We start from the raw sequence: 17,227 nt of genomic DNA on the forward strand, positions 1-17,227 counted from the left end.
GGGTGGCGCAGTCGGTTAAGCGTCCGACTTCAGCCAGGTCACGATCTCGCGGTCTGTGAGTTCGAGCCCCGCGTCGGGCTCTGGGCTGATGGCTCAGAGCCTGGAGCCTGTTTCCGATTCTGTGTCTCCCTCTCTCTCTGCCCCTCCCCCGTTCATGCTTTGTCTCTCTCTGTCCCAAAAATAAATAAACGTTGAAAAAAAATTAAAAAAAAAAAAAAGAAAAAAAATTTTCTTTACCAAGTAATACAAACATGCATTCCATTTTAAAAGTTAAATAGAAAATTTATTTATTTAAAAAAAAATTTTTTTTTAACGTTTATTTATTTTTGAGACAGAGAGAGACAGAGCATGAACAGGGGAAGGGCAGAGGGAGAGGGAGACACAGAATCCGAAACAGGCTCCAGGCTCTGAGCTGTCAGCCCAGAGCCGGACGCGGGGCTCGAACTCATGGACTGCGAGATCATGACCTGAGCCGAAGTCGGCCGCCCGGCCGCCCAACCGACCAAGTCACCCAGGCACCCCTAGAAAATTTATTTTTAATAAAAGTAGTCCTTGGTGGCTCAAACACCTGACCCTTGATTTCAGCTCAGGTCATGATTTCATGGTCTTGAGATTGAGCCCCTGTGTGGAGCTCTGTGCTGAGCATGGAGCCTGCTTGGGATTCTCTCTCCCCCTCTCTCTCTGCCCCTCCCCTGCTCGCGCTCCCTCCTCCCTCTCTCTCAAAAAAAAAAAAAAAAAACTTTTAAAAAAGCAGTCTTTTATCCCACCCCTTTCCATCCCCATCCCCCCCCCCCCCCCGCCCCAGTGGCAACCTCCCTCATCTCTTCTGGATGCTTCCACAGTATTCATGTGTCTTTATAATTGCTGTTTTTGTTTTTACTCTAATTATAATAACAGGAACTGACACATGTAAAGTGCTTAATAAATGGTAGCTTTAATGTCAGAAATCATCAAAGCAACCCAATGAGGAAAACATTATTATTCTCTTGATGAGGAAACCTGAGCTCCAGAGAAGATGTTACTTTCACCAGATTTCACACCTTGTAAGTGGCCGGAGTCAGGATTCAAATCCAGAGCCCAGGTCTTAACCACAGTGATTTATGTATCACCTGCAACCATAGTTTCGAAAACTGCCAGGTTGGAATGTGGCATAGTAGAACTTGCTGAGAATAAAGGAGGTAAGGCGTGGTGACGATGGGGACCCAGATTTAGCGGGAGGCCTTAGAATAGGGTTGCCTGATAAATTACCTGACACCTAGTTAAATTTGGATTTCAGATAAACCATGCATAGTTTTTAGCAATAAGTAGGTACCAACCAAAAAGTTATTGGTCGTTTATATGAAATTCATATTTAACTAGAGGTCCTGATTTTTTTATTTGGGAACTAAGGGCATGATTCCAACTGGGAGTTAAACCCCCAGCGTGGAGCCTGCAACTAGAGCATCTGCGAGGAACTGTGCTAAATCCAACCCCTGTCACTAGGCGGCAGTAGAGAACCGAGCAGGACAGGGGGAGGGACTACAGGTGTGTGCAGAGCAGGTCTAGGGAAGGGCCTTGTGACTGCCAAGGATCTCAAATCAAACCACAAAAGAAGAAACAGGCAGGTCACAGAAAGAACAGCTTATGCATGACTAATAAACGTGAGAAGAGGCTGAATCCCATTCATAATTAAATGAGTAAACCTAATGAGATGTTTCCTACCTCTCAAATTGGCAAAAATAAAAATATCAAAAGGATTAGTAACACTCAGTGTTGTGAAAGTGTGAGGAAATACTATGTGAGTGGAGACTGATGCATCATCTTTGGATTAATATCAAAATCAAAAATGCATGCTGCCTTTAGCCAGTGATTTAGCTCTTTCTTAGGGATTTATCAAACAGCTTTGTTCATACGCAGACATTCATTGTTGTACTAGCCAAAACCTAGTACAGCCTAAATATCTACCCTATGGGGACTGATTAACACGTGGTAACATATCCAGGTAATGGGATACCATGCAGCCATTTAATGAATGGTGTAGATCTGTGGTATATGCATCTGTGGGTGAGCAGCACACATACACTGATGAGGAAAGAATTCCAGGATATTCTGCCAAGTGAATAAAGCAAGATGAACATCATCATACATAGTTTTTCCAGTTTGTGTGTAACGGAGAAGGGAGGGAGGAGACCTATTTATAAATTCATTGAACATTTTGTAAGGATATCCAAGAAACCATCCACAATGGTTGTCCCTGGGGAGGGAGGCAGGGGGTGAAGGATGGGAAGGAAACTTACTGTGCACTGTGTACGTTTTACTTCTTCTTCTCCTTCTCCTTCTTCTTCTTTCCCACAGACAGGTATTACCTTAGAAATTTAAAATAAAAAAGAAGTTTGAAAAAACAGAGAATGTCAGTGTTAGACTAACAGAAAGAAGGAAAAGTGTCCAAAAAAATAAGATGGAGAAAGAAATGGACTCAGCCTTGGGGTGCCTGGGTGGCTCAGTCGGTTGGGCGTCAGACTTCGGCTCAGGTCATGATCTCACGGTTTGTGAGTTCGAGCCCCGTGTCGGGCTCTGTGCTGACAGCTCGGAGCCTGGAGACTGCTTTGGGTTCTGGGTCTCCTCCTCTCTCTCTGTCCCTCCCATGCTCATGCTCTCTCTCTGTCTCTCAATAATATATAAACGTTAAAAAAAAAAAAAAAAGAAATGGACTCAGCCTCTGGGGTTGGAGTGAGTCATCAGGCAGTAGCAAGCTGGGCAGGTCTGTCCAGAACACCTAGAAAAAACCTTTGGTTTCCAGGACGCCTGGCCTGGCCTCCCTTGGCGTAAGCTGGGAAGATGCTCACAGTTTCAGGACTCAAGAAGCTGCTGGGGGGTGGACTTGCCCACTGGTCCCTTCTTGGGCAGCTCAAGGATAAGATGACATTCATAAAAACTTTAGGTGAATGAGGCCAGCACAGGGCAGGGCCTGAAACCTCTTTTCACCTGAGTACCTTTCTTCAACTAACACAATCTTGGACATCACTTACATTTTAAATTTCACGAAGAGTTCGTGGTCAGCTTAGCCACTCAGGCTAGAAGATGAACAGTAGCAAGAAAAGAAATGCAGGGGGGCCTGAGGTATGGGCAGTGCTAAAGGAGGGAAACAGGAAGAAGTTTAGTCCAGGAGACAGCGTTTAGAATGAGAACAGTGGGTCTCAAAGTGTATACTCCAGACAGGGCCCTAAACATTGAAAAACATAGACTCTACCTCCTACCACTTAAGTAATTGAGAAATAAAAAGGTATATGGGGCACCTGGGTGGCTCAGTTGGTTAAGAATCTAACTTCAGCTCATGTCATCATCTCATGGTTCATGGGTTCGAGCCCCGTGTTGGGCTCTGTGCTGACAGCTCAGAGCCTGGAGCCTGCTTTGGATTCTGTGTCTCCCTCTCTCTGCCCCTCCTCTGATCACACTTTCTCTCTCTCTCTCTCTCTTTCTCTCTCTCCCTCTCTCTCAGAAATGAATAAATGTTAAAAAAATTTTTTTTAAACAGGTATAGAAGTCCAGCAAAGTTCTGAATTTTCCCATTGTGATGACTCTGATCTTTTTTTTTAATTTTTTTTAACGTTTATTTATTTTTGAGACAGAGAGAGACAGAGCATGAGTGGGGGAGGGTCAGAGAGAGAGGGAGACACAGAATCTGAAACAGGCTCCAGGCTCTGAGCCATCAGCGCAGAGCCTGTCGCGGGGCTCGAACCCACGGACCGCGAGATCATGACCTGAGCCGAAGTCGGACGCTTAACCAACTGAGCCACCCAGGCGCCCCGACTCTGATCTTTTAAATACCAAACATAAAATTCTTTTCTAACGTTTCTGCTTCCCTTATTTGCTGAACTTGTGCTTTAGTCTCTCCACTGGATAACTCCTCGCTGTCTGCAGACTACTGGTATTAAAATCATCTGGCTTTTTGATGGCTACGTCCGTGCTACTAAATGGGAAGCTCTAGAGGTGGGTCCAGGAAAGTGAATTTTCACCAGATGAAGAAATAAGAGCAATAATAAATATGGTCATAGCTGGTCTCCAAGGTGCCTCCATGACTTTCGCCTCCTGATATTCACACCCTTGTCTAGTTTCCTCCCACATTGTACTGGGGCCAGCATATGGCAAAAGTGAAGCCATGTCACTTCTGAGATTAGGTTATGAATGTTTTAGGCTTCCATCTGGAGTGTCCACTTTCCTTCTCTTTCTTGGATCTGTCACTCTGGAGAACCCAATTTCTGTGTTGTGAGCAGCCCTGCGGAGAGGCCCAAATAGCAAGGATAAGAAGCCTCTGTCCTGCGATGAATGGATAAGGAAGATGTGAGATACACACACACACACACACACACACACACACACACACACACACACACACTGGAGTATTACTCGGCACTCAAAAAGAACGAAATCTTGCCATTTGCAACTACGTGGATGGAACTAGAGGGTGTTATGCTGAATGAAATTAGTCAGAGAAAGACAAGTATCATATGACTTCACTCGTGGAATTTAAGATACAAAACAGATGAACATAAGGGAAAGGAAGCAAAAATAATATGAAAATAGGGAGGGGAACAAAACATAAGAGATTCTTAAATACAGAGAACAAACTGAGGGTTGCCGGAGGAGTTGTGGGTGGGGGGATGGGCTAAATGGGTGAGGGGCATTAAGGAGGGCACTTGTTGGGGTGAGCACTGGGTATGATATGTAGGGGATGAATCACTGGGATCTACTCCTGAAATCATTACTGCACTATATCTAACTAACTTGGATGTAAATTAAAAAAATTAGAAAAAAAAGGAGCCTCTGTCCCACTAAGAGCTGAAACTTGCCAGCAACCAGGTGACAGGTTGGGAGTGTGTGATGAGTATGGAGATGACTATTGTCCCAGGCCACCAGCTGACATCTTGGCAAAAACCTCATGAGAGACTCTGAGCCAGATTTCTTTATCTCTGCTAAGCCACTTCTGGATTCCTGATCCTTAGAAACAGTGAGATAATCCAGGTCTATCTTTTTCAGCTGCTAAGTTTAGGGATAATTTATTAAGCAGAAATAGACAACTAATACAAGTACTATTTGTTGAAAGCTTACTATGTATCATGTTCCTTCCAAGTGTTCAACAAAGTTTATTCCACATGAATTTCTCAACACATTTTTGAGGTAGGAATTATCAGACCCATTTTACAGGGGAAGAAACTAAAGTTCGACACCAGGGCTGACATACCACAACTGTGTATATAAAGCTCAAAAGAGAATATCCAAAATGTTAAGGCAAAATATCACAAACTAGTACTCTAACTTATAAAAAAATATATATATATACATATATATGTATATATATATGTATATATATACATATATATGTATATATATATACATATACATATATATGTATATGTATATATCACATATATGTATATATATATTATATATATATGTATATATATATATATATATATATACATATATATGTGTATATATATATATTTACCAGAACCGTGCTTGGGTGCAATAATTATCAGAAAAAAATTTATATTTCTTGCAAAAAATGCACTCCCGAATGTCCTCAGAGGAGCTGAATTAGTTGACCATAAAGCATAATGTTTTCCATTTAGATTTTGGAGCATTCCTGCCAAATGCCGCGTTTTAAAATTTAGGCACAACGAACACTAAGGCAGCCTTTCTGACAATTAATTGCCATTAGAGCAGTTTCCGCCTTTTGTGAGTTTGTTTACTTATTTGCGTCAATAAAATCACGCCATCAGCACGAATGACCGAAAGGAAAAAAAAAAAAGGCCAAGAGAATTTAAATGACTTACATGGATTTTCACAGGGGTTAGTTGACTTGCTAAGCACGGAATGGAGCCTGGGCCTTTAGACACCTGCACTGGGGCCAATGACTATAGCTTGAGGTTTTCTCTCTTTACTTGGTGAGCTCCTATCCAGTTCCATGCATTCCAGTCATATACACAAGGTGGGGCTGGGCTGCAGGTCCTGAAGGCGCCTTGGATGTCAGTGTAGACTTTACCAGCTGCATGACGTGACCTTTGGGAGGAGAGAGGGAAGCTGTGGCTTAAGGGGCTGAATGTTATTGGACCCCTCCCACCAGCTCCTCTGCCTGTGCTCATTTCTGCTGCGCTGGGAAACAGCAGTAGAACAAGCAGGGAGTGTGAGAACCATCTACACCTGACATCAAATCCTGGCTCTCCCAGTTTCTTGCCGTGTGATCTTAGACTAGCAACGTGGCCTTTCTCTACCCGAGCTCCTTATTTTCACTAATTAATTAATGCATTCATGCAATGACACGTTTAGTTAAAAATACTTACTGGGAACTTACTAGGCATAGAATTACGTAGTGGACAAAACCAAGTCCCTTATCTTCAAGAGCTTTCATTTCAGCAGATGTGGAGGGTCGTTGGGGAGGCAGACAACAGGAAAGCTCATAAATTATGTCGCGTGGGGATGGTTGTAGGTGTCATTAAAGACAATAAAAAGAGGGTAACATGATAGAGTGACTGGGGTGCTGCTTATCTGTAAAAGGAGATGGTAATTCCTACTTTACAGGGTTGATATAAAGATTGCATAAGATGTAACATATGAAGCACTCGGTGTTGTGCCTGAGACAGAGTACTATAATGGTAACAATTATTGAGCCCTTGTTATGTAATAGACACCACTCCAAGTAGTACAGCTATATTAACTCATGTAATCACCTGGTTTTAGGGATGAGCTAAGGCACAGTTATGTTGCATTGCTTTCCTAAGGTCAGATAGTAAACAGATGGTAGAGTTGGAACATGAACCCTAACATTCCGACCTCAGAGCCTATGTTTTCAATGGATTTGCTAGACGTCAGTGGTTCTCTCTGCCTTCTATAACTTGATTTATGGAAGATGGAGGGACCCAGAGTGGGGCATATTCAATTTTGTTGGAGGTGGGGGGCTGGAGGCCAGGTGGGATCTAGGGCAGCTCGTGGAGCAAATGCAAGGGCATCTGGAGAGTGAGTAACCATGTGACCTGGTGATGCAACTAGATGACAAAGAAGTTGACAGCTGAGGATAATGAAGTCATGAGATACTGGGACGAAGAGGGTGCTTAATTAGCTCAGGCTGCTGTCACACAATACCATAGACTAGGTCACGTAAACAATAGATGTTTCGTTTCTCGCAGTTCTGGAGGCTGAAGTCTGAGGTTAGGGTGCCAGCACAGTTGGGTTCTGCTGAGTACTCTCTTCCTGGCTTGCGGACTGTTGTCTTCTAGCTGTGTCTTCAACATGGCAGAGAGAGAGGACAACCTCTCTTATGAGGGCACTAATCCCACCGTGATAGCCTTACCCTCATGACCTCACCCAACCCCAATTACCTCCCAAAGGCCCCATCTCCAAATACCATCATATTGGGGGTTAGGGCTTCATTATAAAAACTTGGAGAGGCATACAATTCCGCCCATGGCAGAGGGGATGGACAGGACCTATGGAACTTATTGCCAGAATCTAGATCCACAAAGCTTTCGTGGGCAGGAATCTAACAGAGATTAAACATAATAGGAAAAAGGCCAAGCCCTGGATTTGAGGGGAAAAGTTGCAAAGTCAAAGACTGGAAGAAAATATTTTGGATTTAATTAACAACAAGTTCAGCCCAAGCAGGTAGGGCAATGTGGCCACCAAAAGAGCTGACCTTTCTCCTCTGGCCAGATGCAGACATTCTTGGGACAACATTATATTTGGGCACTCCTACAACACAGTCCTAAGATGTTTTAGGAAGAGCTGTAGTATGGGGTCTCCCTACCCCTATCACCTCAAAACAAATCCTTCTATCTGCAAACCTCTTCCCCAGGTATTTTCAAACAGACTGTCAGCTTATTATTTGTCGACTTTCCGAAGTGTGGACGTATTAATTTTTAACTATGTGTTACATAATGTGCCACTATATACTAGGTCTTTGTATGATAATAGACAGCAGGACTTAAAATTTAAGAAAAATACCTGAAATTTTAATTTGAGAAAATTACAGTTAAGAACAAGCCCAGGATTATTTTATTTTAGTGGTACGAAACCACTTTCAGGCCAGCTCACAGAACATTTAGGAATCCCCGGAGTCCTGCAGGGACACTGTTTGAGAACCATTACTTTACAATCGTCTCTATTTTTTTTTTTTAATGTTTATTTATTTTTGAGAGAGAGAGAGAGAGACAGAGACAGAGACAGAGCAGGAGTTGGGGAAGGGCACAGAGAGAGAGGGAGACACAGAATCCGAAGCAGGCTCCAGGCTCTGAGCTGTTGGCACAGAGCTCGCACTCACAAACCGTGAGATCATGACCTGAGCAGAAGTTGGACTCTTGACTGACTGAGCCACCCGGGTGCCTCTAATCATCTCCATTCTTGTCAACAACGTCACCGCCTCATTAACTGTGGACTTTTTCCCTCTGGCCACAATATCCAGTCCTTCCCCTTCTCTCTCTTCATCATTTCCCCCTGACCTTCATCATTTCTAATTCTCCTCCCTCCATGGGACCCCGACAGGCTATATGGCATGTATACTCAGACATTCATTCATTCATTTATTCAGCAAGTATTTTTGAGAACCTACTATGTTCCAGGGTCTATGTTAAAAACTGATGGTACAACGATGGCCAGAACCAGGCATGGTCTCAAGTCTTATGGGACTTCTAGTCTAGTCGGGGAGAAGATAAGCAGGTCCAATTAATTACGCTCATGATTTTAAATTGAGATGACATCTACGAAAGGACAAATTGAGGGGCGCCTGGGTGGCTCAGTGGGTTGAGCGTCTGACTTCAGCTCAGGTCATGATCTCAGCGCGGAGCCCCTGTTTCAGATCATCTGTTCCTCTCTCTCTCTCTCTCTCTGCCCTTCTCCTGCTCACACACACTCTCTTTCTGTCAAACATAAATTAACTTTAAAAACGACAACAACAACAACAAACCATCTCTCCATAAGTGAGTGGATAAACAAATGGTAGTGCGGCCGTAAATGGAATATTATTACAAACAAACAAAGAACAAATTGATACAGATGTGAAAAGGGCAAATACCAAAGGCTGCTAATAAACAAGTTCGGTCACCTTTATTTGTAAAGTTACAGAATCATAAGGTAGAGAAGTCATAGGGAGATAATTATCACAAGTTGGGGGGTGAATTCAAAGTCTTAGGATAAACACAGTATATAACTTTGAGTAAATAACCCAGTTTCACAGCACAAACATTGTAACAAAAGTAGTTTCCTATAAATATATTTATGGTCTCAAGGTTGTTAGTCAGTAATCCTTGAAACCATTAAAACCAATCTGTCCTATTATAAAAGTCATTTGATAGTAAACAAAAAACTCAAGTTTATAATGACAGGATATAAATAAATATAGGTTTAACAGAAACTTTACGGTAACTGATACATCAGTATTCTCCATGCTTTTCGTTATCCAAGATGTAAGGCCAGCTAAGCACTTTATCTCCAAGCATCTATGTCCACAGTCTTAGAAGATTCCTCATTGGGGCACCTGGGTGGCTCAGTCGGTTAAGCATCTGACTTCAGCTCAGGTCATGATCTCATGGTTCATGAGTCTGAGCCTGTCATCGGGCTCTCTGCTCTCAGCATAGAGCCTGATTTGGATCCTCTGACTCTCCCTCTCTCTGCCCCTCACTCGCTCATGTGCATGTGTGCTCTCTCTCATTCTCTCTCTCCCTCTTCCCTCTCTCAAATATAAACAAACATTTAAAACAATCATCTCTCAACCCTCTACTGCCACTACTCCGACTTACATCTTTTCCAACTTTCTCCTGAGCTACTAGGACAGCTTCCTGATTGTTCTCTTTGCCCCCAGTATTGACGGTGCCATCCCACTCTCCATACTGGTTGCTTTCAAAAAATGAGCTTTCTACAGTGAAAATCTGTTCGTTCACCCCCATCTGCAAATCTTCACGGCTCTCCCTGGACTTGATCATGATTTGAAACTTCTTGGCAGTGCAGGCCCGCCACAATCCAGTGCCCAGACACACACCTCTTCCTGCGTCATTTCCCACCACCCGCCCTGGCACCCTATGCCCCAGACGTACCTAGTCACACTCTGTCCCACCTTTATGTCTTTGCACATATCCACTGTTCTGCCTGGTAGACCTGGCTTAGTCTTCAAGCCCTGAGAAACCTTCTCAGACATCTGCGGCTGCGGCTGCGGGTAGTGTAAGTTACCCTTTGGTTAACCCTTTCTTTGGTGCCTCTTTCATCACGAGTCCCCGCAGCTATTTATTGATTTCTATGCTTGTATCCAGCACAGAGGTGCTCAAACTTCAGTGTGCATATGAATCCTTTGGGGAGCTCATTAAAACAGGGATGCCGGAGCCCCACCCCAAAGCTACTGAGGCAGAACTCCTGCGTGAAGTTCCGTCATCTGTATGTTTAATAAGCTTCCCAAGTGACTCTGATGCACTGCAAAGCTTGGGAATGTTGAGAAGTCCCACTTCTCTTCGGAAAAGACTGTTGCCTAAGTCACTGCAGGCAGATAAATGCCCCCCCCCCCCGCCGCCCCCCAGAGGAGGGTAAGCACTATATACCGAGAACTTATTCAGATCAGGTACCTTATTTATTTTTCTCATTAAACTCCCACAAAAACTCTCTAAGGGAGCTACTCATTTCTCCAAAGGAAATGGAGACTCAGAAAGATTAAACCATGTGCCCAAGAGAAACTGGGTGGTGCTGCTGCCCTCCAGAGCTGCTTCTATGACATCCACACTGCCGTGGCCAGTGCCTCTCTCTCTCTCTCTCTCTCTGTGCCTCATTTTTCATGGTGCCCAAATGCCTGCTGCTGGCCTAGAAGAAATGGGAAAAATATAAGTAATATGGCCCTTTTCACTAAGCTGAAGTCTATTTAAAGGATTGGCCTCAATTCTGAGATTTTCTTTTTCTTATTTTAGGGTTAAAAGGTTTTTTTTTTTTTCCTTTACAAAGTGATGGTGATAGCATTTGTTTTCCCTTTTTTAGTCTTTACGCGGCAAAATAAAAAATTGGCAACCCTGGTTCAGTGTCCTTTTTTCTTAAATTAGACTTGTTCTGGAAATCCTTAAATGTGGCACTGCTGATTTTAATGCAGTCTTCCTTCTACAGTGTGAGCCTGTTTCCCTGGCTCATCCTGCAGCAAGTGGAGATCACTCATAACACTTCTCTGCACAATGGAGTTTTGGATATTGTTGCCCAGTGGGATATGTATGTGTCCGTGTGTGTCTGTGTTAGTAACGGAGAAGAATGGGCAGATTTTTCAGGGATGGGAGAACTGCTCAGCATCCCCACTTGACGGCTGCCTTCCCTCCCTTTCTGAGCCTGGCTAAGTGGGGTGGGGGGTGGGGGTGGGGAGCCATTACGGTCGGGGGTGGGAAGAGGGGCATGGGCACAATTCTAGCTCTTTTGTTTTTCAGTCTAAACCCTATTGTAATATATGAGCACAACATGCTCCCAAAGCCCTCTCTTGTCCTGATGGGGGGCAGGAAGCCGAGCTGGAATAGGAAAGGGTTTGGAGAGGGCTGAGGTAACACAAATAATTCTCCTGGCCCCTGCACGGGGTGCCTCAACCTCGCTGCCTTTGCCCTGGTCCCGTTAGGAGGAATCCCCTGGAAAGTCCAACCAGTCACTGTTGTCCCTGCCCAATTTTCTGGTCTAGGGAGATCTGAGGAAAGGAGGCAGCATGGAAATGGGAAGCCGAGGCCATGGTCATTACGTTGGCCATTCCCCCTAGACTGTGAACTCCATGGGGACAGGGAAGGTCTGTTTTGTTCATGTCTGTGTCCCAGATACGGCCTGTCCCATTGTAAGTGGTTAATAAATACCAGTTACATGAATGAATGGTTGTATCTGAGTCGGGTAACAGAAGAAGGGCCTGGGCAGGGGACATCATCTGTTTGGGAAGATGGGGTCTTTGAGAGGAAGAGACAGGAGGGTCTGCTCTGGCCTGTTACCCTAAGACTGTTCCTCAGGCACTGGTGTTAAGGGGATAATTACTCATTCAGGGTTCTGGGGCTTAATGAGTGGGATAATCTAGGGTTTTTGTGTTTTTTTTCAAAGACTATCCTCTTGCTCAAACCCCAGATAGTTCTCCTTTCTTGTTTCTACTTCCTCATATTAACATCCCAACAAGGAAGAAGGAACAACACAAAAAAAAAACAACCCTGAGAGCGTAGGGTCTGGATGGAGAGGGAAGGTGATGGACTGAGGTTGGTGAGACAGCTGAACTTGGGTGACTCCAATGTAGGACTGGCTAAAACATTTGAACTTCACAGAGCTAGGGACTGTAGAAGCTTGGGTGTTAGAGGTCATCCAATCCCATACACCCCATTGAAATCAGGGATCCCTGCTGGGGGCATCTCTGGTATTGAACCACAATAGGAGACCCTTGGTTTGGTGGCTTTACAGTCAGAGAAATCCACTTAGGTGTCAAGGCCTCATGATGCCCTTGTCAACAGACAAAGGAAAGGAAAGAGGAGTAAAAACCCAGCTGTGTCTGTCCCCAAGACCAGAAGTCAACCAAAGATCTCAGAATGTCCTTAGGGACACTGACCCACATACTATCTCAAGACAGCATTAAAATTTAGCCCTGAGTGGGGCAACTGGGTGGCTCAGTCAGTTGGGCGTCAGACTTTGGCTCAGATCATGATCTCGCAGTCTGTGAGTTCGGGCGCCACATCAGGCTCTGTGCTGACAGCTCGGAGCCTGGACCCTGCTTCTGATTCTGTGTCTCCCTCTCTCTCTCTGCCCCTCCCCTGCTCACACTGTCTCTCTCTGTCTCTCAAAAATAAATAAATGTAAAAAAAATGTAAAAAAAAAAAATTTAGCCTTGAGTGACTGGAAAGATGAGTCCTGCTAAAATCTTTGTCTTTTTTCTAAAGGCTCCAGGAGCAGACCCTGCATCATGGGCTACACCAGCAACTCCAGGGCTCACCTGCCAGGCCCAAGTGGGCTCCAGCATGACAGAGGCATTCTGGAATGGATGTCTTCACAGGAAGGGTGACACCGGGATTTTGTTTTTTTTTTTTTTTTTTTTTTTTTTTTTAACGTTTATTTATTTTTGAGACAGAGACAGAGCATGAATGGGGGAGGGGCAGAGAGAGAGGGAAACACAGAATCGGAAGCAGGCTCCAGGCTCTTGAGCCATCAGCCCAGAGCCCGACGCGGGGCTCGAACTCACAGACCACGAGATTGTGACCTCAGCTGAAGTCGGATGCCCAACCGACTGAGCCACCCAGGTGCCCCAACACTGGGATTTTGTATTCCTAGGCTGACTCCTGTAAGCAGAGAAGGACCTGTACGAATGCCCTGGGCTGGGATTGGGGGAGTTGAACCTCATACAGACCATGAGTTGATGAACCACACAGTCAGGAATGGAGATGAGTCATTGTCCTCTGTCTTCAAAGTTTTTGACCTACCACAATGGGGAAGCAGAACTACCATCTGCCATGTGTCCTAGAAGGAGGCGTCCAAACACAAATCCGCATATCATCTGTGTCTGGGTGTGTCTGTCTCTTTCCTTGTGAGTGTACTTGGCCATGGGTGTATCTGGGTACAGCCAGATACATGCTCAGCATATCTTTTCACCTGCGTGTTTGTTTCTTTTCTGGTTCTCCTTTTTTTCCCCTCTTAAATATCAGGTCCCTCGGGGCTTGGTCTGGTCCATCTTCTCTGCTCTCTCAAGACCTCTCCCTGGTTAATCACATCCACATATCTTCAGTATGGCTATGAATTCCAAATCTATATCCCTATCTTCACCTTGGTCCTGAGCCCCAGATTTGTATCCAGGTCCTCCTAAATATGCACTTGGCTGACACACATTCAACTTGCTTCTAACAACTCACCAATGACCCCACAGTGTTATCAGAACTTCTGAACTTGTCACACCCTCCTGAACACCTCTTCACTGGTATCTAATTTTCTTCCCTAGATTTACAGGTGGGACAGGAGTGGGATGGGATTTGGTAGGGTGGCTCTGAGAGTTGGCTAAAAGGTAAACAATTTAGAGCTGGATGACAATGCCACGTGGAGTCAGCCAGGTGAGAACAAAGTATCCTGTTGCAAAACCACAGGAATCAGAGCTACTGGGTTAGCTAAGCCCCACAGGAGAAAGCGAGGCTAGCCCAGAATGATGGTTGGTCACCATTTCTATGCGTTATCCATGTTTCTGGTGTGTAAGAGCTGGGAACAATCAGAGAAGCTAAGGGACAGAAGACACCTAGCTTACTGTCATCTACTGATCGAGACCAAACTCTTTAGCAGAATATCCCTATCCTTTGTGACCTGGATCATGCTTACTTCTACAGGCTCACTCTTTCCACTTTTCCAGCTTATGCCAGTACTACAGGCATTTCCTAGAGTTCAGTGTGTCTTTTGGGCTCCTATGTTCATGTGCCATTGCCTTTGCCTAGAACGTTATTTCCATTGATGTTGACTCAGTAAAGACCAATTCAACCTTTTGGAGTTAGCCCCAGTTCCTCAATGCCTCCAGGCACAACAAGTGATTCTGACATCTTTCTAATGTCACCTAAAACATACCTTTATACCTAAATTATTTCAATTGCCACACTACATAATAATCATTTACTTGCCTGCCTGAACTGAACTGTGTGCTCTTCAAGAACAGAGCCTATATCGTACTGCAGTTTTTAGCCCCCAGCATCTAAATAGTGGATCGTACATACGACGGATGTCGGATGGATGAATGAATGGGTGAATGGACTTACACTCTTACAGGGGAGATAGACAAGTAAAGAAAAAAATTACAAAATTGTGAGGAAAAGACCATGCTAACAGGTCATTTGGGGTACAGAAAGGAAGGGATGCCTGATTTCAGGCCCCTATCCCACTTTCTGTTCCCTGTAATATGCAATTCAACACAAAAACACTAAACGGTAAAATAAAATTTTATTTAATTTATTTTCTCTAAAATTTTTTTTAATGTTTATTTATTTTTGACCGAGAGAGACAGAGCATGAACGGGGGAGGGGCAGAGAGAGAGGGAGACACAGAATCCGAAGCAGGCTCCAGGCTCTGAGCGGTCAGCACAGAGCCCAACGCTGGGCTCAAACCCATAAACTGAGAGATCATGACCTGAACTGAAGTTGGACACTCAACCAACTGAGCCACCCAGGCGCCCCAATTAATTTATTTCCTTAGGTAGGCTTCACGCCCAGTGCAGAGCCCAACTCGTGGCCTGAAGATCACGACCTGAGCTGAGATCAAGAGTCAGATTCTTGGGGCGCGTGGGTGGCTCAGTCGGTTAAGCGTCCGACTTCGGCTCAGGTCATGATCTCACGGTCCGTGGGTTCGAGCCCACATCGGGCTCTGTGCTGACAGCTCAGAGCCTGGAGCCCACTTCAGATTCTGTGTCTCCCTCTCTCTCTGCCCCTCCCCTGCTCATGCTCTGTCTCTCTCTGTCCCCAAAATAAATAAAAACGTTTAAAAATTTTTTTAAAAAGTCAGATGCTTAACCGACTGAGCCACCCAGGTGCCCTTAAACTTTTATTTTTGAAACAAACAAGAAGTCTTATCCATAGACATGAAATTGCATAAGCTCCTTCTTTTTGGGAAGGGGGCATCACCTTTGCTTTGTTGGCAACTGTATCAGTCCAGGTGCTTGTACACTCAAGAATACAACAGAAGAGGGGTGCCTGGGTGGCTCAGTCAGTTAAGCGTCCAACTTCGGCTCAGGTCATGATCTCGCAGTTCATGAGTTAAAGCCCTGCCTTGGGTTCTGCACTGATAGCTCAGAGGCTGGAACCTGCTTTGAATTCTGTGTCTCCCTCTCTCTCTGCCCTTCCCCGCTCATGGTCTGTCTCTCTCTTTCTCAAAAATAAACATTAAAAAAAAAAAATACAACAGAAGAGAATGTAATGACTCTTAGCAGAGATGTGGGCAGGGTTAACGAAAACAGTTAAGGCTGGAGAGGCACCTACCTAAAGACCAGCAACAGCAGGGAGAGGTTGCCATCCCTAAGTCTGAGGTCCAGCGCAGGAGCCTGGAGGTGTAGCCATGGAGAAGCACAGCCATTGCCAGAACTTCAGCTCAGCCCAGCAAGCTGGTGAGGGGGAACCCCACCCACACTTTCCTTCCACCTTCAGATCTGCCTCTGACTCTCATGAGCCAAGCTCAGTCAGAAGCCAGAGGGCAAGTGAGACCTGGAAATACAGTTCATAGAGGTCAGTTTCCAGGGGTAGGGTAGAGAAGGGCCGAGAATGCAACTGGGTAGTGAGAGGACAGAGAATAACCAGCATTGGGGGACATGCCCCTGCTTTGCATGTGACCCATATATATGATTATTGCCTATTGAGTAATCAAGCATCGGCTCAGGCCCTGCAGATGACATTTCTAGGTCTTATGTAATTGGGTATTTGGGTATCCAAGCTTATTAAGATCTGTGCCACTCAATTAGTAGGTCTGGGGTAGGACAAGGGTATGTACGTTTTTAAAAAGTTTCCCAAGTAATTTTGACACGTCTTGCTCATTAAGAACCACTTTTATAGTCCCATTCTCCATGTTTATCACAGGGAAACTAACATGAAGAAAAATGAAAAGTGCCCTGACTCAGCCATGCTCTGAGAACTATCCCTTAGGTGACAATAAAGGGTTTGGCTGGAAAACTGAAATGTCTGCACATATCTTCTAGCCCTATTTCTCCATTTTCTGATGAGGAAACACAGGCTCCAAAGATGCAATGATGTGCCCAGTTACACAACTAGGGAGTCACAGAGATTTACATAGCTAGTAAATCACTAGCACTAATTACAGTATTGGTAACTCTCAATCCCATCTTTTTCCTAGGCAGGACACTGCAGGAAGGAGTGTGTGTGGGTGTGTGGGTGTGCGCGCGCGTGCACGCGCGCGTGCGCCTGCGCACCAAGTCCCCAAAGCAGCAATTCTAGTTTCCCATTCTGGTAAGATAGGTCTCCCCACAGACCCTGACTGGGGATAAAGCAGGGCAGGCAGAGTTCACTGCCCACTGAGGCTCTATGCAGAAGGGGCCTGGAGGGGATGGGGGAAGGCTGTGGGTGACCCCCAATCTCAAGTCTTGATTCTCACCCTATTGCCCCTGGCTCTGAATCTCTGGTTGTCAATTCCATCACTGAAAGAGGGCTCCTCCCCACTCCAAGTGGGTGTCAGGTCAGCACAGGCTTTGGGGAAAGCTGGGCAGGGGTCCCAAAAGAAAAAGAGGCCCATTGTGGGAGGCTCACAGAAGGTAGCCTAT

At 45.0% G+C, this 17,227-nt stretch overlaps 1 long non-coding RNA gene across 1 annotated transcript; it reads right to left on the minus strand.

The window, feature by feature from the left end:
• Window positions 1–910: 910 nt before the first annotated feature.
• LOC123601466 lies at window positions 911–16,825 on the minus strand. Its single transcript, XR_006714121.1, has 3 exons — window positions 15,939–16,825; window positions 5,817–6,042; window positions 911–2,345 (listed from the first exon to the last, which is right to left on the minus strand). It is a non-coding gene; the product is annotated as an uncharacterized LOC123601466 (long non-coding RNA).
• Between the last annotated feature and the right edge of the window lie 402 nt (window positions 16,826–17,227).

The sequence above is a fragment of the Leopardus geoffroyi genome, chromosome D1 (genome assembly GCF_018350155.1).
Source record: "Leopardus geoffroyi isolate Oge1 chromosome D1, O.geoffroyi_Oge1_pat1.0, whole genome shotgun sequence".
Taxonomy (NCBI): Eukaryota; Metazoa; Chordata; class Mammalia; order Carnivora; family Felidae; genus Leopardus; species Leopardus geoffroyi.